General features: G+C 39.0%; 1 pseudogene; it reads left to right on the top strand.

The window, feature by feature from the left end:
• The first annotated feature begins 11623 nt into the window (after positions 1–11623).
• LOC149175590 (embryo-specific protein ATS3B-like) lies at positions 11624–12581 on the top strand (annotated as a pseudogene).
• Positions 12582–13659: the final 1078 nt, after the last annotated feature.

Here is a 13659-nt window from a genome sequence, read left to right as displayed (position 1 = left end):
GAAGGGAAACATTGGTCCATGGACCCATTTTGGCCCCGTATTTCCTAAAAAACCTCTTTTAGGGCCTCAAAATGGCTCCGAAAGTTCAGGACCCGAAAAACTGCTAAAAATAGTAAGTTGTGCTACAATTAAGGAAACTGAAAATGCTGAGAGAAACAATGGTGGGGGTCTAGGTGGACTTGGTAGGTGGCCACCAATAACCACCTGGATCTCAGATGGACAAGGTCATGGAGAAGTACGAGGACATCTTCACCTCCCCCGCAAGGGTTCCACTGCACTGTCAGGTCAAGCACTCCATTGATCTGACCCCAGGTGTGCCGCTACCCAATGGACCAATTTATCGGTGCTCCATTCTAGAGAACGATGAAATCAAGAGGCAGATTCAGGAGCTGCTACAGAAAGGTCACATCCGTCCAAGTTCATCACCTTGTGGGAGCCTGATCGTGTTGGTACAGAAGAAGGATGGGACTTGGAGACTTTGTATTGACTATCGGGTGCTCAACAAGATCACTGTCTGTAATAGGTACCCAATCCCATGGATTGATGACCTCCTGGACCAAATAAAGGGGGCAAAATATTTCAGCAAGATCAATCTGAAGTCAAGATATCACCAGGTACCAATCGAACCGTCTGATGTGTGGAAGACTGCCTTCAAAGCCAAGGAGGGCCTTTTTGAATGGTTGGTTATGCCTTTCAGATTGACGAATGCTCCTGCAACCTTCATAAGGCTAATGGATGACCTCTTGCAGCCATACACCAACTCATTTGTAGTGGTATACTTGGATGACATTCTGATCTTCAGCCAGAGTTGGGAAGAGCACCTCCACCACATCCAGCAGGTTCTCTAAACACTGTGGCAACATAAGCTATGTGCCAATTTGGAGAAATGCACTTTTGGCATGACCGAGGTTCAATATCTGGGATACATTATTGATGAACAGGGGGTGCATGTGGATCCAACCAAGATCCAAGTCATTCGGGATTGGCCATCTCCAACCACTCTAACAGAGCTTCACAGCTTTCTAGGTCTTGCCAACGTCTACTGCAGGTTCGTGTTGGGGTTTTCTCATATCACTTGGCCCTTGAGTCAAGTCACCAAGGGAGGAGCGAAAGAAAAATTCTTTTGGTCTGAATCTCAAAAGAAGGCATTCATAGAGTTCAAAGACCGCCTCTACACGGCACTAGTGCTCACGTTACCAAATTTACAACAACCATTTGAGGTCGAGACAGATGCCTCTGACTATGTTATTGGGATAGTCCTTACTCAACACAGGCATCCAGTGGCATATCACAGTGAAACACTTTTAGACACAGTCTGGAAGTATCCCACTTATGATAAAGAGATGTATTCCATTGTGCAGGCCTGCCGACAATGGAAGCATTACATTTTGGGGAAGGAAACGGTCATCCACACAGACCACCGACCCCTGCAGTTCATACAGACCCAAGGGAAATTGCAGCATGATCGCCATTAGAAGTGGTCTACATACCTACAACAGTTCCATTTGAATATCAAGTATAAGAAGGGCAGCACCAATAATGTTGCAGATTGCCTCAGTGGACCACCAATCATGGCGTTAACCACCGTACTCAACTCTTGTGGGCACGAGACTTCTGATTGGCCACTTCTCTGTGAAAGTGACCCAGAATTCAGCCACACATACTAGACACTCTTGGAGGGTCGACATGTTCCATATTTTCACCTCCAGGATTCCCTGTTATGCTACCTGGGTCACCTTTGTGTTCCTTCAAGCGAGCGTGCCAAGATGATTTGGGAAGCACACTACAGTCGATCTGCTGGGCATTTCGGAGTCGAGAAAATGGTGGCAGTACTGCAAAAGTATTTCTATTGGCCAAATCTTCGACAGGATGTCGGAAAGTACATCAGATCATGTACTGCCTGTGCCATTACCAAACTGACCATCAAGAAGCAAGGCCTCTATACCTTGCTGCCTACCCCTAATCGATCTTGGGAATCCATCTCGATGGATTACATGTCATGCCTTACTTCCACTAAGCATGGAAATGATTGTGTTTTTGTGGTCGTCGACAAGTTCTCGAAGATGGCCATTATGGCGGCCTGCAAGAAGAATATCACAGTAGAGGCCACTGCTAAACTCTTCTTTGAACAAGTGTGGGTGCACTTTGGGATCCCACAGTCTATCATCTTAGATCGGGATAGTCGGTTCCTCAGTACATTTTGGTCCAGTATTTGGTCAATGCTGGACACCAAACTCACAAGTCCACAGCCTTCCATCCTCAAACTTATGGCCAGACAGATGTTGTCAATAGGATGATTGTACACATTCTGCGCATGTACAACTCAAAGCATCCACGCACATGAGACGAGAGCCTCCCCTATGTTCAACACAGCTACAACCGAGCTCTTCACAGCTCGACTGGCCACAGACCTTTTTAGGTGGGCTTGGGATTCCAGCCACTATGCCCCATTGATGTGGCCATGCCACTTGTAGCTACTCACATAGATTCGGCTCATGTCTAGTTTGAAACAGACAAGGCAACCAGCTTCATTGAGCACATTCAACATATTCACCAACAGGTCCATGACATTCTGGAGAAATAAAATGCCAGGTACAAGCAGCAACATGATCAACATCGTGTGCCACACAAGTTTTAGGTGGGCGACAAAGTCTAGTTGCATTTGCAAAAGGAACGCCTTACTGGAGCCTATCGGAAACTAAGACCAATCCGCTATGGTCCTTACACCATTACTAAGGTTGTGGGAGACAATGCATTTGAGCTCAGCATTCCACCATTCCTTGGCCTGCACCGAGTGTTCTATGTGGACCGCCTTTGGCCATACTTTCCACCATTGCTATACACATCTGACATTGTAGAACAACTCACACCCACATAATTAAATCCAGATTGCATGGAACAAGCTACAACTGATTAGATCATGGACACATAGATCAAGAACACTCGCCAACAGAATATCCAACTGTATAGAGTTGTCAAAGCAAGCCAACTCCTTCACCAGGGCAGGTGGCTCACCAGGGACCAAGTTCAGCAAAAGTTTCCTCATCTCATGGAGGAACTCAATGCAATGGGGACCACTGCTTCCTAAGGGGGAAGGAATGATCCAGGTGGATATTGGTGGCCACTTGCCAAGTCCACCTGGACCCCCACCATTGTTTCCTTAATTGGTCCATGGACCCAAGTTGCCCCCAGATTTCCCAAAAAAAGTCATTTAGGGCCTCAAAATGGCTCCGGAAGTTCAAGACCCGAAAAATTGCTAAAAATAGTAAGTTGTGCTACAATTAAGGAAACTGAAAATGTTGAGAGAAACAATGGTGGGGGTCTAGGTGGACTTGCCAGGTGGCCACCAATAGCCATCTGGATTGTTGTCACTCCATATGGATGTCAGGGAATGATGGAATCAAACCACCAACCTCCTACTTGTAAAGTAGGTGCTCTTCCATTGAGCTAACACCCTTTAAGTAATTATACCTTTAAAAATTAGACCTTGAAACTTAATAAATTGTAAATTCTACAACTTTCAATAAACTAAAGTCTAGACAATATTTTACTAAACAAGCAAAGACGCATCGAAGTTGCAGGTCCCTACCCAATGGTTATTGAAGTTATGAAAATTGGGTGGAGGAAAAAATAGTTGTATAAGAGAATCAATATGTTCAGTTGAATACTCAATTAGAAGTGAAACTCTGAAGACATTTATAACCTATAAATGACCTATAACTAGCAAATGCACCAAATATTGCAAAGGAAATGTCATAAGTGGATAGCATATGGAAGAAGAGGAGGCAGGGACTTGGAACCCTTGTACATCTTGGCATGCCTTAGCACTTGGCACATCTTAGCTTGTAGTGGCATGTCCAAATAACTATTCTAATTTGACATTCATAATGCAAAATTTAGAGTATCTTAAAGCACACTCAGGCTCACCAAACCTCTCTGGTAGTGAAACAACAGCATGTTTGACCTACAAAATCAAGAGCATATAAATTGTATTAATGTCTAAAATTGAGCCCCAAAAAATCCTTGTTCATTGTAAGGGAGGTTATTCTTTAATGCAATTCATGGATTGTACAAGTAGAAAGATAGTACAAGTAGAAATATAGCACAATACATCTTAACATGCCTTAGCACTTGGCACATCTTAGCTTATAGTGGCATGTCTAATTTGACATTCATAATGCAAAATCTAGAGTATCTTAAAGCACACGCAGGCTCACCAAACCTCTCTAGTAGTGAAACAACAACATGCTTGACCTACAAAATCAAGAGCATATAAATTCTATTAATCTCTAAAATGGAGCCCGAAAAAATCCTTGTTCATTATAAGGGAGATTATTCTTTAATGTAATTCACACATTGTACAAGTAGAAAGATAGCACAATACAATATGATAAATCTAATTACTGAAATAATAAGCACCAAAAAGCCCATAAACCTCACAAATATTTTTAAAAAATGCTTGATATATAAACTAAATTGTAGAATTTTCAAGCAGTTTTTTATAATTTCTAGTTGGCTTAAGAATCCTATAATACTAAACAACATGGTAATAAATGGGCTTGAAGCAATGCCACTACAAACGTTTTTCCAACAACGTTATATCTTGTAAACATCTACCTTTTCCCAGGATATCAATAGGAATATATTAACAACAATATTGTAGAACTCATATTCAAGGATAACTCCATTAGGGTCTTGAAACATTGACATGGGAAGAAACCATAAACAATTAGAAAAGTTAGCAAAATCTCGGAGAACCTTGAAAAATGAATAGAACTTGATTTGTTTTTAATTCATTTCCTAATCCAAAAAAGTATCTCTATCATCGATTAGACACCATGTTTCCCCTCTATTGGCACATTGAGATAATTCTCACTAGAAAAATCAAAAGCTGAGCAAAAATTATCCTAAAAAACATTTTACAAAAAGGTTTGAGCCCTGTCAAAACTAGTTCTGGAAAATATCACCAATGACTCGACCAAATCACAACCTTCTCAATAAATAGTGAGTCAACCAAGCCTTTTAGAACAACTTTTTGGCAGTAATTTCTTGTTTTGCATTACAAAATAGCTTAATAAATAAGAACAAAAATCACGAAGGAATAATTCACAAGAGAAAATAACCAACCATAGCTAAAAAGGACATATGGTATACTTATTTGAGAAAGTTATAAAATTCAATGGCTATAAAATTGTACGAATAGAAATTGAAAGCTATAACCAACACCAACCTTGAATCACCCACATAGCCACATCTCAATGCCCAATTGTAATGGCCCATGGGTCAAAAATCAACTTACTCAAGCAAATTTTCAAAGACAACTTGCTCCAAATCGTACCAATCGTGTTTTACTTTCAAGAAAACTGACCTGGAAATTGACTACAATTGTCACTTTGATCCATACCCCCAAAGCCTAGTTGACTTATTGGTACTTAATCAAAACCAAAACATCTTATAGTTAGCCCTAAAGCTTGATTGACTTATGGTAAAACATGATTGGCTTCTTACTGGTTGATCACAAATACATTTTATAATCACTCATCACCCATTATTGAAAATATAACTTGGGAGAATGACTCCATTTCAAAACCTGACTAACCTTAATAGTGAACACTTGATGTCAACTACATAAAGCCATGGCCCATAAGTGTCCAAGTTGAAAATTCAATAGATCATCAAGTTTGTGAATTATTTTTAACCTTAATAAATAGTTAGCTATAGATTAGAAGGAAGGTGTTAGTGTCAGTCTTTGCAGCCTTCCTCCAGTGATCAAACATGCTCTTACAAAGTGATTTTAAGGTGTCAAGGTCAAATTTCGTCATTTCAATGAGTCTTCAAGTAAAATTTGGTCATTAGATATTAGGTATAGGGTTTGCTTTTACTCCTTTCAAAGTTGTCTAAATGTCGGTCCATGTCACCATTCAGTTGAGTGTATCATCATTCAGAGGGTTGTCATCATCATGTCAGGTTCCAATGGGTCATTTTACACCTTGTTCATGCTTCAGTTCTGCCTAGGTAAGGTTCATTTCCCTCTCCTAGGGTTTTGAAGGAAATTTCTCTTGGATGGTCAAATCATCAGAAAAACTTATATCCTAATGTTCATACACCTTCCCCTATCCTTAATTTACCTTATTAAATAATTCCTATCACTGATATCCCTCAAATTTCTCATTTTCACACAAACCCTAGTTTCTTGCTACAATTTGACAATTTTCTAGGCTAGGCCTGTGTTTTGCCCTTTTGGACCACTTCCCCTCACTAAATATTTGAAATTCCACTTTTCCTACTTCCTAACATCCCTCCCTACATCCAAAAATTTTCTCAGGAATTTAGAAGCCCCTTATCCCCTTCATTTCACTTCATTTCGACGAATCCCCTATTCCACACATCGGGATAGGTTTTACTCCAATGATGTTTCTGACCAAGAAAAGATGAATTTGGGAAAATTGAGAGAGGTTTTTGTCCAAAATAGGCCAAGTAAGAAAAAAATCCTTCACTTTTTACATTGGTGTCATGGTTTTAGAGAAATTTCAAAAATACAGTTGCCTCAGGAGAATTGATGCACCTCTAAAGTGACCTTGGGAAAATCAAACTTTATCCTAGCTTGGTTGGCCAAATGACTTGCTTAATGAATCAAATGCTAACTAGACACAAAGAGCTTTCCAATGAGCTATCATGAGCTCAATTTGGAGTTGAGGAAGACCTTCAAAAGTTGACTGCAACAGCACTCTGCCTTGAGGCGGCTTCATTTTGACCATTCTTGGGATATTTGACTTTTGATAAGGCAAATGAACTCCAAATCAAAAAATTAAAGTTGGGTTGGAAGGTGGACTCAATAATATTTTCAACGAGCTATCCTACATCCAATTTGGACATTGGTAAGGCCTCCAAAACTTGTCTGCAAAAAGGCACTAGGCATTGAGATGGCGCGATGCATTGGGCAACATTCTGCAATGTAATTTTATGACTGGCGCTACGCATTGAAGTGGCGCGGTGCATTGGGCTAGAAAGCCTGAAATACATTCAAATCTTCCTCCAAAGACTCTCAAATTGCTAAATTCTTCATTGTCCAAGTAAGTTAATATCCCTCCATGACCAATGAATGAATTTCTCTTGGTGCTTGTGGTGATTTAATGAGAAAAAATCAAAGCCCTACCTCTTTACATTTCTTGCCAAAAGCAGATGCATAGGGTTTGCAAATTGCATGTTTTGCTGCCAATTCCACTCCTAGCTATCTCTCACTCCCTCACTCTTTGATTCCTTCATTTATTTTCTAATTTCATCCACTCATTTGTTGATTCCCATATTCCTAAATTCACTAAACCCATATCCCTTACTTCCACTATCCCAAACCCTAGTTACAAATTCCTAAACCCTAATTGTTGTCCCTAAGCCTACATACTATTCCCTAAACCCCTTATTTCCCAAAAAACTTGTCAAAAACATTTCAAACCCCTCATACCCTCTCCCTCCATAGTCCCTCATATATTCTCATCCTTGGTAGCAGAAAACTAAAAACACCATAAATCTCTTCATACTCATCAAGAAAAACTCACACATTGGCAAACATCGAATCTAATCCTTACTATGACTGAGATGAGGAGACACACAGTGATTCTCCTACAAAAATGCATGCACCAAGAAGACCTCACAAGGGTGGCAAACATATACAAGAGGAGCCTACTTCACTTGCCGAGCTGTAGGCCTATCCTCTTGCTATCACATGTTTTCAACACCAGTCTTGTTATCAATTCTGTGAGATGGTAGAGAGAGTCCAGTACTGTCATGAGTTGGCCAGGTTTTTTGTGCTCCATATTCGAAATGGCCAAGTCACTCTAGCAGGTGTGACATTCACCTTGACACCGAAGTCTATTTCTCTAGCAACTAGCATTCCTAATGTCGGTGAGCAGTGGAATAAGAGGCAGCAGATTGATAGAGAACATTATGAGCCTTACATCAAGGCTGGTTATTTGAGACATATCAGTAGAGTTTTTCCCTTCCGGTATCTGAAAGACTCATATGCTCCCTTGATGAAACTCATAATTAAGTATTTCAGCTGTAAGGGTCGGTTTTCTCGCCTGTATTCTTACCATATCAGATTGTTGATGCACTTCACTAGGGTGAGAATGATGAACCTCCCCTACTTTATTTGCTGGAACATTGAGAAGATGACCACCTTAGTGCACAAGAAGACTCCTCAGCAGCAGTATAACAACATATATCATTTTGCACTAATCAAGATTGTGGTCATGCATCAGCTTGGTTTACAAAACATCTCATGGGAGGATTTCATTTCACATGAGGTCTTCACTGCTCCTCAAGTACCTCCAGTAGCTTTTCATGAGATAGGTGGACCTTCACATCAGCAGGAGCTTCATGAGACACAAACCGCTAGTGTGCCAGTGTTTGTCACCTACCAAAAGGGCACTAGAAGGTTGTTTGCAACAGCAAAGCGAGTATTATCTCCACCCGGGGTGGAAGGGGTCTCACTTCCTCCATCAGCAAATTAGGTACAGGACAAGGGCAAGTGGCCATTACAAGATGAGGGGCCTTCAGGAGGGCAGGAGACATATTTTATTCTTATTCAAAATGATGACACCGATTTGGGCTCACAAAGCTCAAAGCTCAAAGAAGTCATTCAGGAGCAGCAAGATGACATTCATCATTTGTCTCTCAATCTGGAAAGAGCCAAGTGGATAATTAACTATTTGGAGTAGAGGAACAAACAACTAGAAGATCAGCAAATCATCATGGAGCTCCAAAACATGAAGGCAAAATGGCAAGCTGCCAAGAAGAGGAAAACCAAGTTGACAACACTTGAACAAGAAATCCAAGCTGATCGTGAATCTTGGCTTGAAAGGACAAACTTGCACTTGGAGAGGATGTTGGAGAAGGCCAAAAATGAGAAAAATATGTTGAGGAACATGGCATACCACTACTTGGCGAGAAACAAAGTGTGCAAGGCAAGAATCAGGAACTTGAAGGCCAAGTTGAAGAAGGCATCAAGGAGGCGAAAAGAGCAAGATAGACTTCAGATCTTAGCTGAGGCTTCCTTGGCCCAACATAGCACTTAATGGAGGACACTCAGCCCAAATTTCAAAAAATTTGGGACATTTTTTGTAATTTTGGAATTTTTGCCTTAAAAAACAGACTTTTCTGCCCAATGCGTCGTGCCACCTGGCCCTCGCTTTTGATGGAGACCTCCCCTTGAGGGAAGCTCAACATATTTGGATTTGTCATGAAAAAATATGCATACTCACAAATGGCCAAGAAATTTTGACAGGTTTTGGGCTTCCAAAAAGGTAAAAAACACCTCAAAAATGACCTTTCTGCCCCTTTTTGGACACACAGGAAGTAGTGTTGGGAGAACTCAGTTTTGGAGGGGCAAATGGAGGCCAAATTCAAAAATTCCACTTGTTCTAGAAAGTAGACAGGTAGACCTTTCCAAGAAGCCCACTTGGAGAAAATGTGGACAATGGGAAGGCCTCTAGAATCAACTGCAAAAAGGTGCTATGCATAGGGAAATCGGTGCGGCGCATTGGAGGAATTTTGCTCATTTTAGCCAAAAAACTCTATTTTTCGCCTAGTTTTTTCACAGTTTGACCTTTTCCCTTCTAATTGTCAAACTCATGATGTAATTTAATGTGACATGATGGATTTTGATGTAATTATGCTAAATTTTCACTCATAGAGGTAGATTCATCCATCAAAAGGTAGTTTGCAACTGAATGAATCAGTTTCCTAGTTTTTAGAGGCAAGCTATTCCACTGCCTACTTTTTAGTTCTCAGTCTAAATTTTGTTGGGATAGCTCCTAATCTTATGAGCTCGACCCCTAGAGGCTAGGATGAGTTTTTGGTTTCCTATATCTTGTAATTTTTCAGTCATTAGCATGGTTGGACTCTTGTGAATGCTTTGAGCATTGTTGTACACTCTTTTCAGCAGCTTGGCTAAGGAACTGACTAGGGTTTGCAGCACTTTATGGGATTCTTGTGGCATCTTGATTTGGTATTGTGTTTCCTTCTGTAATTGCAAGTTTACATGTGTTTTATGTATGTCATCATCTCTTTTTTCTCATCTTAACTAAATCAAACAAGGATAAAAGGTAGAATCCATTGAAATTGTAGTGCTCTACCTAGGGTTTGTTTAGTTATTTACATTTTCAGCTATTTGAAGAGGATCCATGAGAATTTCTTGCCCTCTCCAACTCCTGACCAGTCTAAAAGCTCTCAATCTCACTCGATTTGAAGTGCTAAACCATTTTCCTACCTCGCCCCATAGAGATCTTTGCAAAACTGTGCCCATTCCCCGAACCCAAATCTACCTTTCACAATTGAGCCAGCAAACCCATGTTAAATTCAATCAAACACCTCTGTACACATACCTAGCCTAAAATCAGTCATTACATTAGTCATCTCAAGCTTCATTGGCCATATTTTTTGAGATTGACAAGGAGAGAGCCCTCTCCCAACCTGGTAGGACTAGCTACCAAGTTAAGCGTGGTTTGATGTTACCCTAGATCCTGCCTTTCTTAGCCTGAGGTAGATTTAGGCCCTAACAGAAGGTCTAAATGAATTTTCAATCAAATTTGAAATAGAAAATAGTAAGGAAATATAAGGTATGAAATTAACTATGACTTTACATTATATATCAATAGTGGAAAAAGGAACCTATAGATTTTCTTGTTTATAGACATAATGCTAGCATATTTGTCTAAAGTTAACCAATTAGCAAAAAATTGCCTCAAAAACTTCAATTACCTTGCACTGGAATAAATGTTACTGCAGTTATTTTTCCAGTACAACTTTGTGTTTAGTATTGTCATTTGCACTAGTCAAGTACTACTACACATTACTATGCTATTCTGATAATTCAATATAACCCATATCAATTGCGAGACTTATAGGTTGACCCCACTGCTATCCGCTGGATTTTGGGATGCCCGACTTGAGATGACCTAGTGGTAGTAGAATTTCACCAGCTTCTGACCTTTTTATCAGCCCCTAGATCTTGACATAGCAGCTCAACCAATGAGGGATTTAGGGAAAACTTAATATATTTGAAGAAAACTGTAGAGCCAAAAGAAACTACATATTACTAACAATATAAAAGTTCGAATGCGTTTGTGTATTGTTCATACATACCATCCGAATTCAGTAGGATTTTGAATCCATGTATAGTAGTTTATCTCAAATCACTAATATTTTTGTTGTTTATTGTACTATATTGTTTGGCATTTATTGTACTGTATTGTCTTGCAGTTAGAATATTGTATATTTTATGAAAATGTATACTAGTATGTGCATGAATTTTACTCAAACAATTTAAATAAGAAGGCTTGATTTATATGATCAAAATGTTCATGTTTCATATTTCAATGGAGCTATCCAATGTGTATTGTTCATTCTCTATATATGGGTTTGTATATTTTTTCATAGTGTTTGTGTATTGTTCATTTTATATTATATATCATTCGAATTCACTTGCTATAATTTTTCAGTTATATTTTCGAATTCAGTAGGATTTTGAATCCACTTACTATAATTTATTTAGGGATTTTGAACCCACTTGCTATAATTTATCTCAGTAATATTTTTTTTATTGTATTATATTGTCTTGCTTATAATGCAGTGTGTATTATATAAAAATGTATAAGAATATGTGCATGAATTTTATGCCAGAAATTTAAATAAAAAAATTTGATTATATGATTTATATAACTGGAATACCAGAATATTTATAGAACTATCCAAATTAGAATAAGTCTGGGTAATATTGTTTATATTTGTTGAACCCAAAAACTTATTCTACAATCTAATATAATGTATAAAGATACTTAAATTCTCTCCACTCATATTAGATCCTTATTTAAAAGAGATCTTAAATAAAAATATATTAGATCAATATTTAAAATGGATCTTTAAAAAAAAAATAATAATAATAATAATGAGTTTGTTTATTGTTCACATTTCCATGATATTTACAGGGAAATTGCTCCTATGCAATCGAGATCGAAACGACTTGCGCTCCATCAGCAGAAACAACCGACCAAGTGGGTGTGAGGTTTGGTGATTCACTGGGAAACCACGTGGTGGCAGCCCATCTGAAGCATCCCCAGCCTGTGTTCAATCGCAGATCAGGGCACCAGAAACAAGGTGGGACTCACGTTCAGTACAAGCCCTTTGACAGATGTTCAATCAATAAGTTTGAGGTTGAAGGGCCATGCATGCAGAGAGGCATCTACTATCTCTACCTCAAGCGTGTTGGGGCTAATGACTGGAGACCCGGGTGGGCTAAAGTCCTCTCCAAACACCAAAATGGCCTCCTTGCCCCTACTTCTGATATGTTTTAATTCATAACGTTTCTGCCCAGCAATGTCTGGTTCGGCTTTGATTACTGTGACACTGATGGGCCTCACCCTCCTCTGCTTGCTCACGACCGAGCCAACTAGTATTATATACAACGAGAGAGGTATATATTGAGTACTAATATATCTGTTGTGGAAGAGATACATATTTAGTACTAATCATGCACGGCCATTGGAATTAAAATTACCTATCTAGAAAAGAGTGAATGTGAGTATGTGGAAGACATTCATGTTTGCATATACAATCCCTGCAGTTGTAAACACAAACCTAACAGCTGGATTATTACTGCAAATTCTTTGAATTCTCCACCGGTTGAACCAGAGCATGTCTGGAAATGCAGAAAGATACAGTTTCAGAGAATGAATAGGCCCTGAGAATTATCTAATAGGAAGAGTCATTATTCTATTGATCTTCCTGTTATTATGGAATTAATCAGAGATAATAAGTGGGTTTTCTCCTATGAAAGCGGCCAAACTCAAGGGCTTGGAGAAGGGCTGGAGAGGACTTTAAACAGTGTCGTGCAGTGATAAAATTTGAATATCAGGTATTAATTTCAATTAGAAGAGCATATATTTAGGTTTCCCTTCCATAATGAAAAGCTTAAATAAAAAACATTTCAATTGACAACAATATATTATCTTTACATTTCATTTTCAGAACAAGAACAGTTTAGTTTGAAACTTCTTCTATTATATGGGAGGTTAGCAAGGATGTAACCAGGTATTCTACATTACTAAATAAGTCCCAAAATTTGGTTGTAATGTTGGATAATTCACTTAAGATTCATGAGGGTGTTTTCCATGTCAACATCTCTTTCCATTTTTTTGAAAGCCGTATTACCCAAAATCCCAAATATTATGGACCAACAGGTCTGATCCTCCCAATTTCAAAACCCTCAGCTACCAATGGGGGGCATTGATTTCCGTTGTAGAGCACATTTGATATTTAGTCACAGAAATTTCAAGTACCATCAAATGTATATAGGGTTGTTGTTGAAATTTATGTGTCATCCTATACATATGATGAATATTGGTGGTCAAAATTCCCATATGATTACGTAAATGGCAACAACTTAACCAATGGCATTGACAATGGAGATTTTAGGGAAATATTTGCTATCATAGATCGGTATGTTGAGGGTACTATGTGGCCTTTTCCTGTTTTGTATGGAGGGAGCCTCCAATATATGTTATATCAACCAGTTATGGGCATTGGGGCTTCCAATATTCATACATATGACCTTGAGGTAACCTCATTCCTTGGACAGTTTATGGATGGAAATCATCACATTTT

The sequence above is a fragment of the Pinus tabuliformis genome, chromosome 4_1 (genome assembly GCF_031772625.1).
Source record: "Pinus tabuliformis cultivar Carrire ecotype Pingquan chromosome 4_1, CPIR1, whole genome shotgun sequence".
NCBI lineage: Eukaryota > Viridiplantae > Streptophyta > Pinopsida > Pinales > Pinaceae > Pinus > Pinus tabuliformis.
Note: the sequence above shows the minus strand (reverse complement) of the source record. Positions and strands in the feature narration are given on the sequence as shown.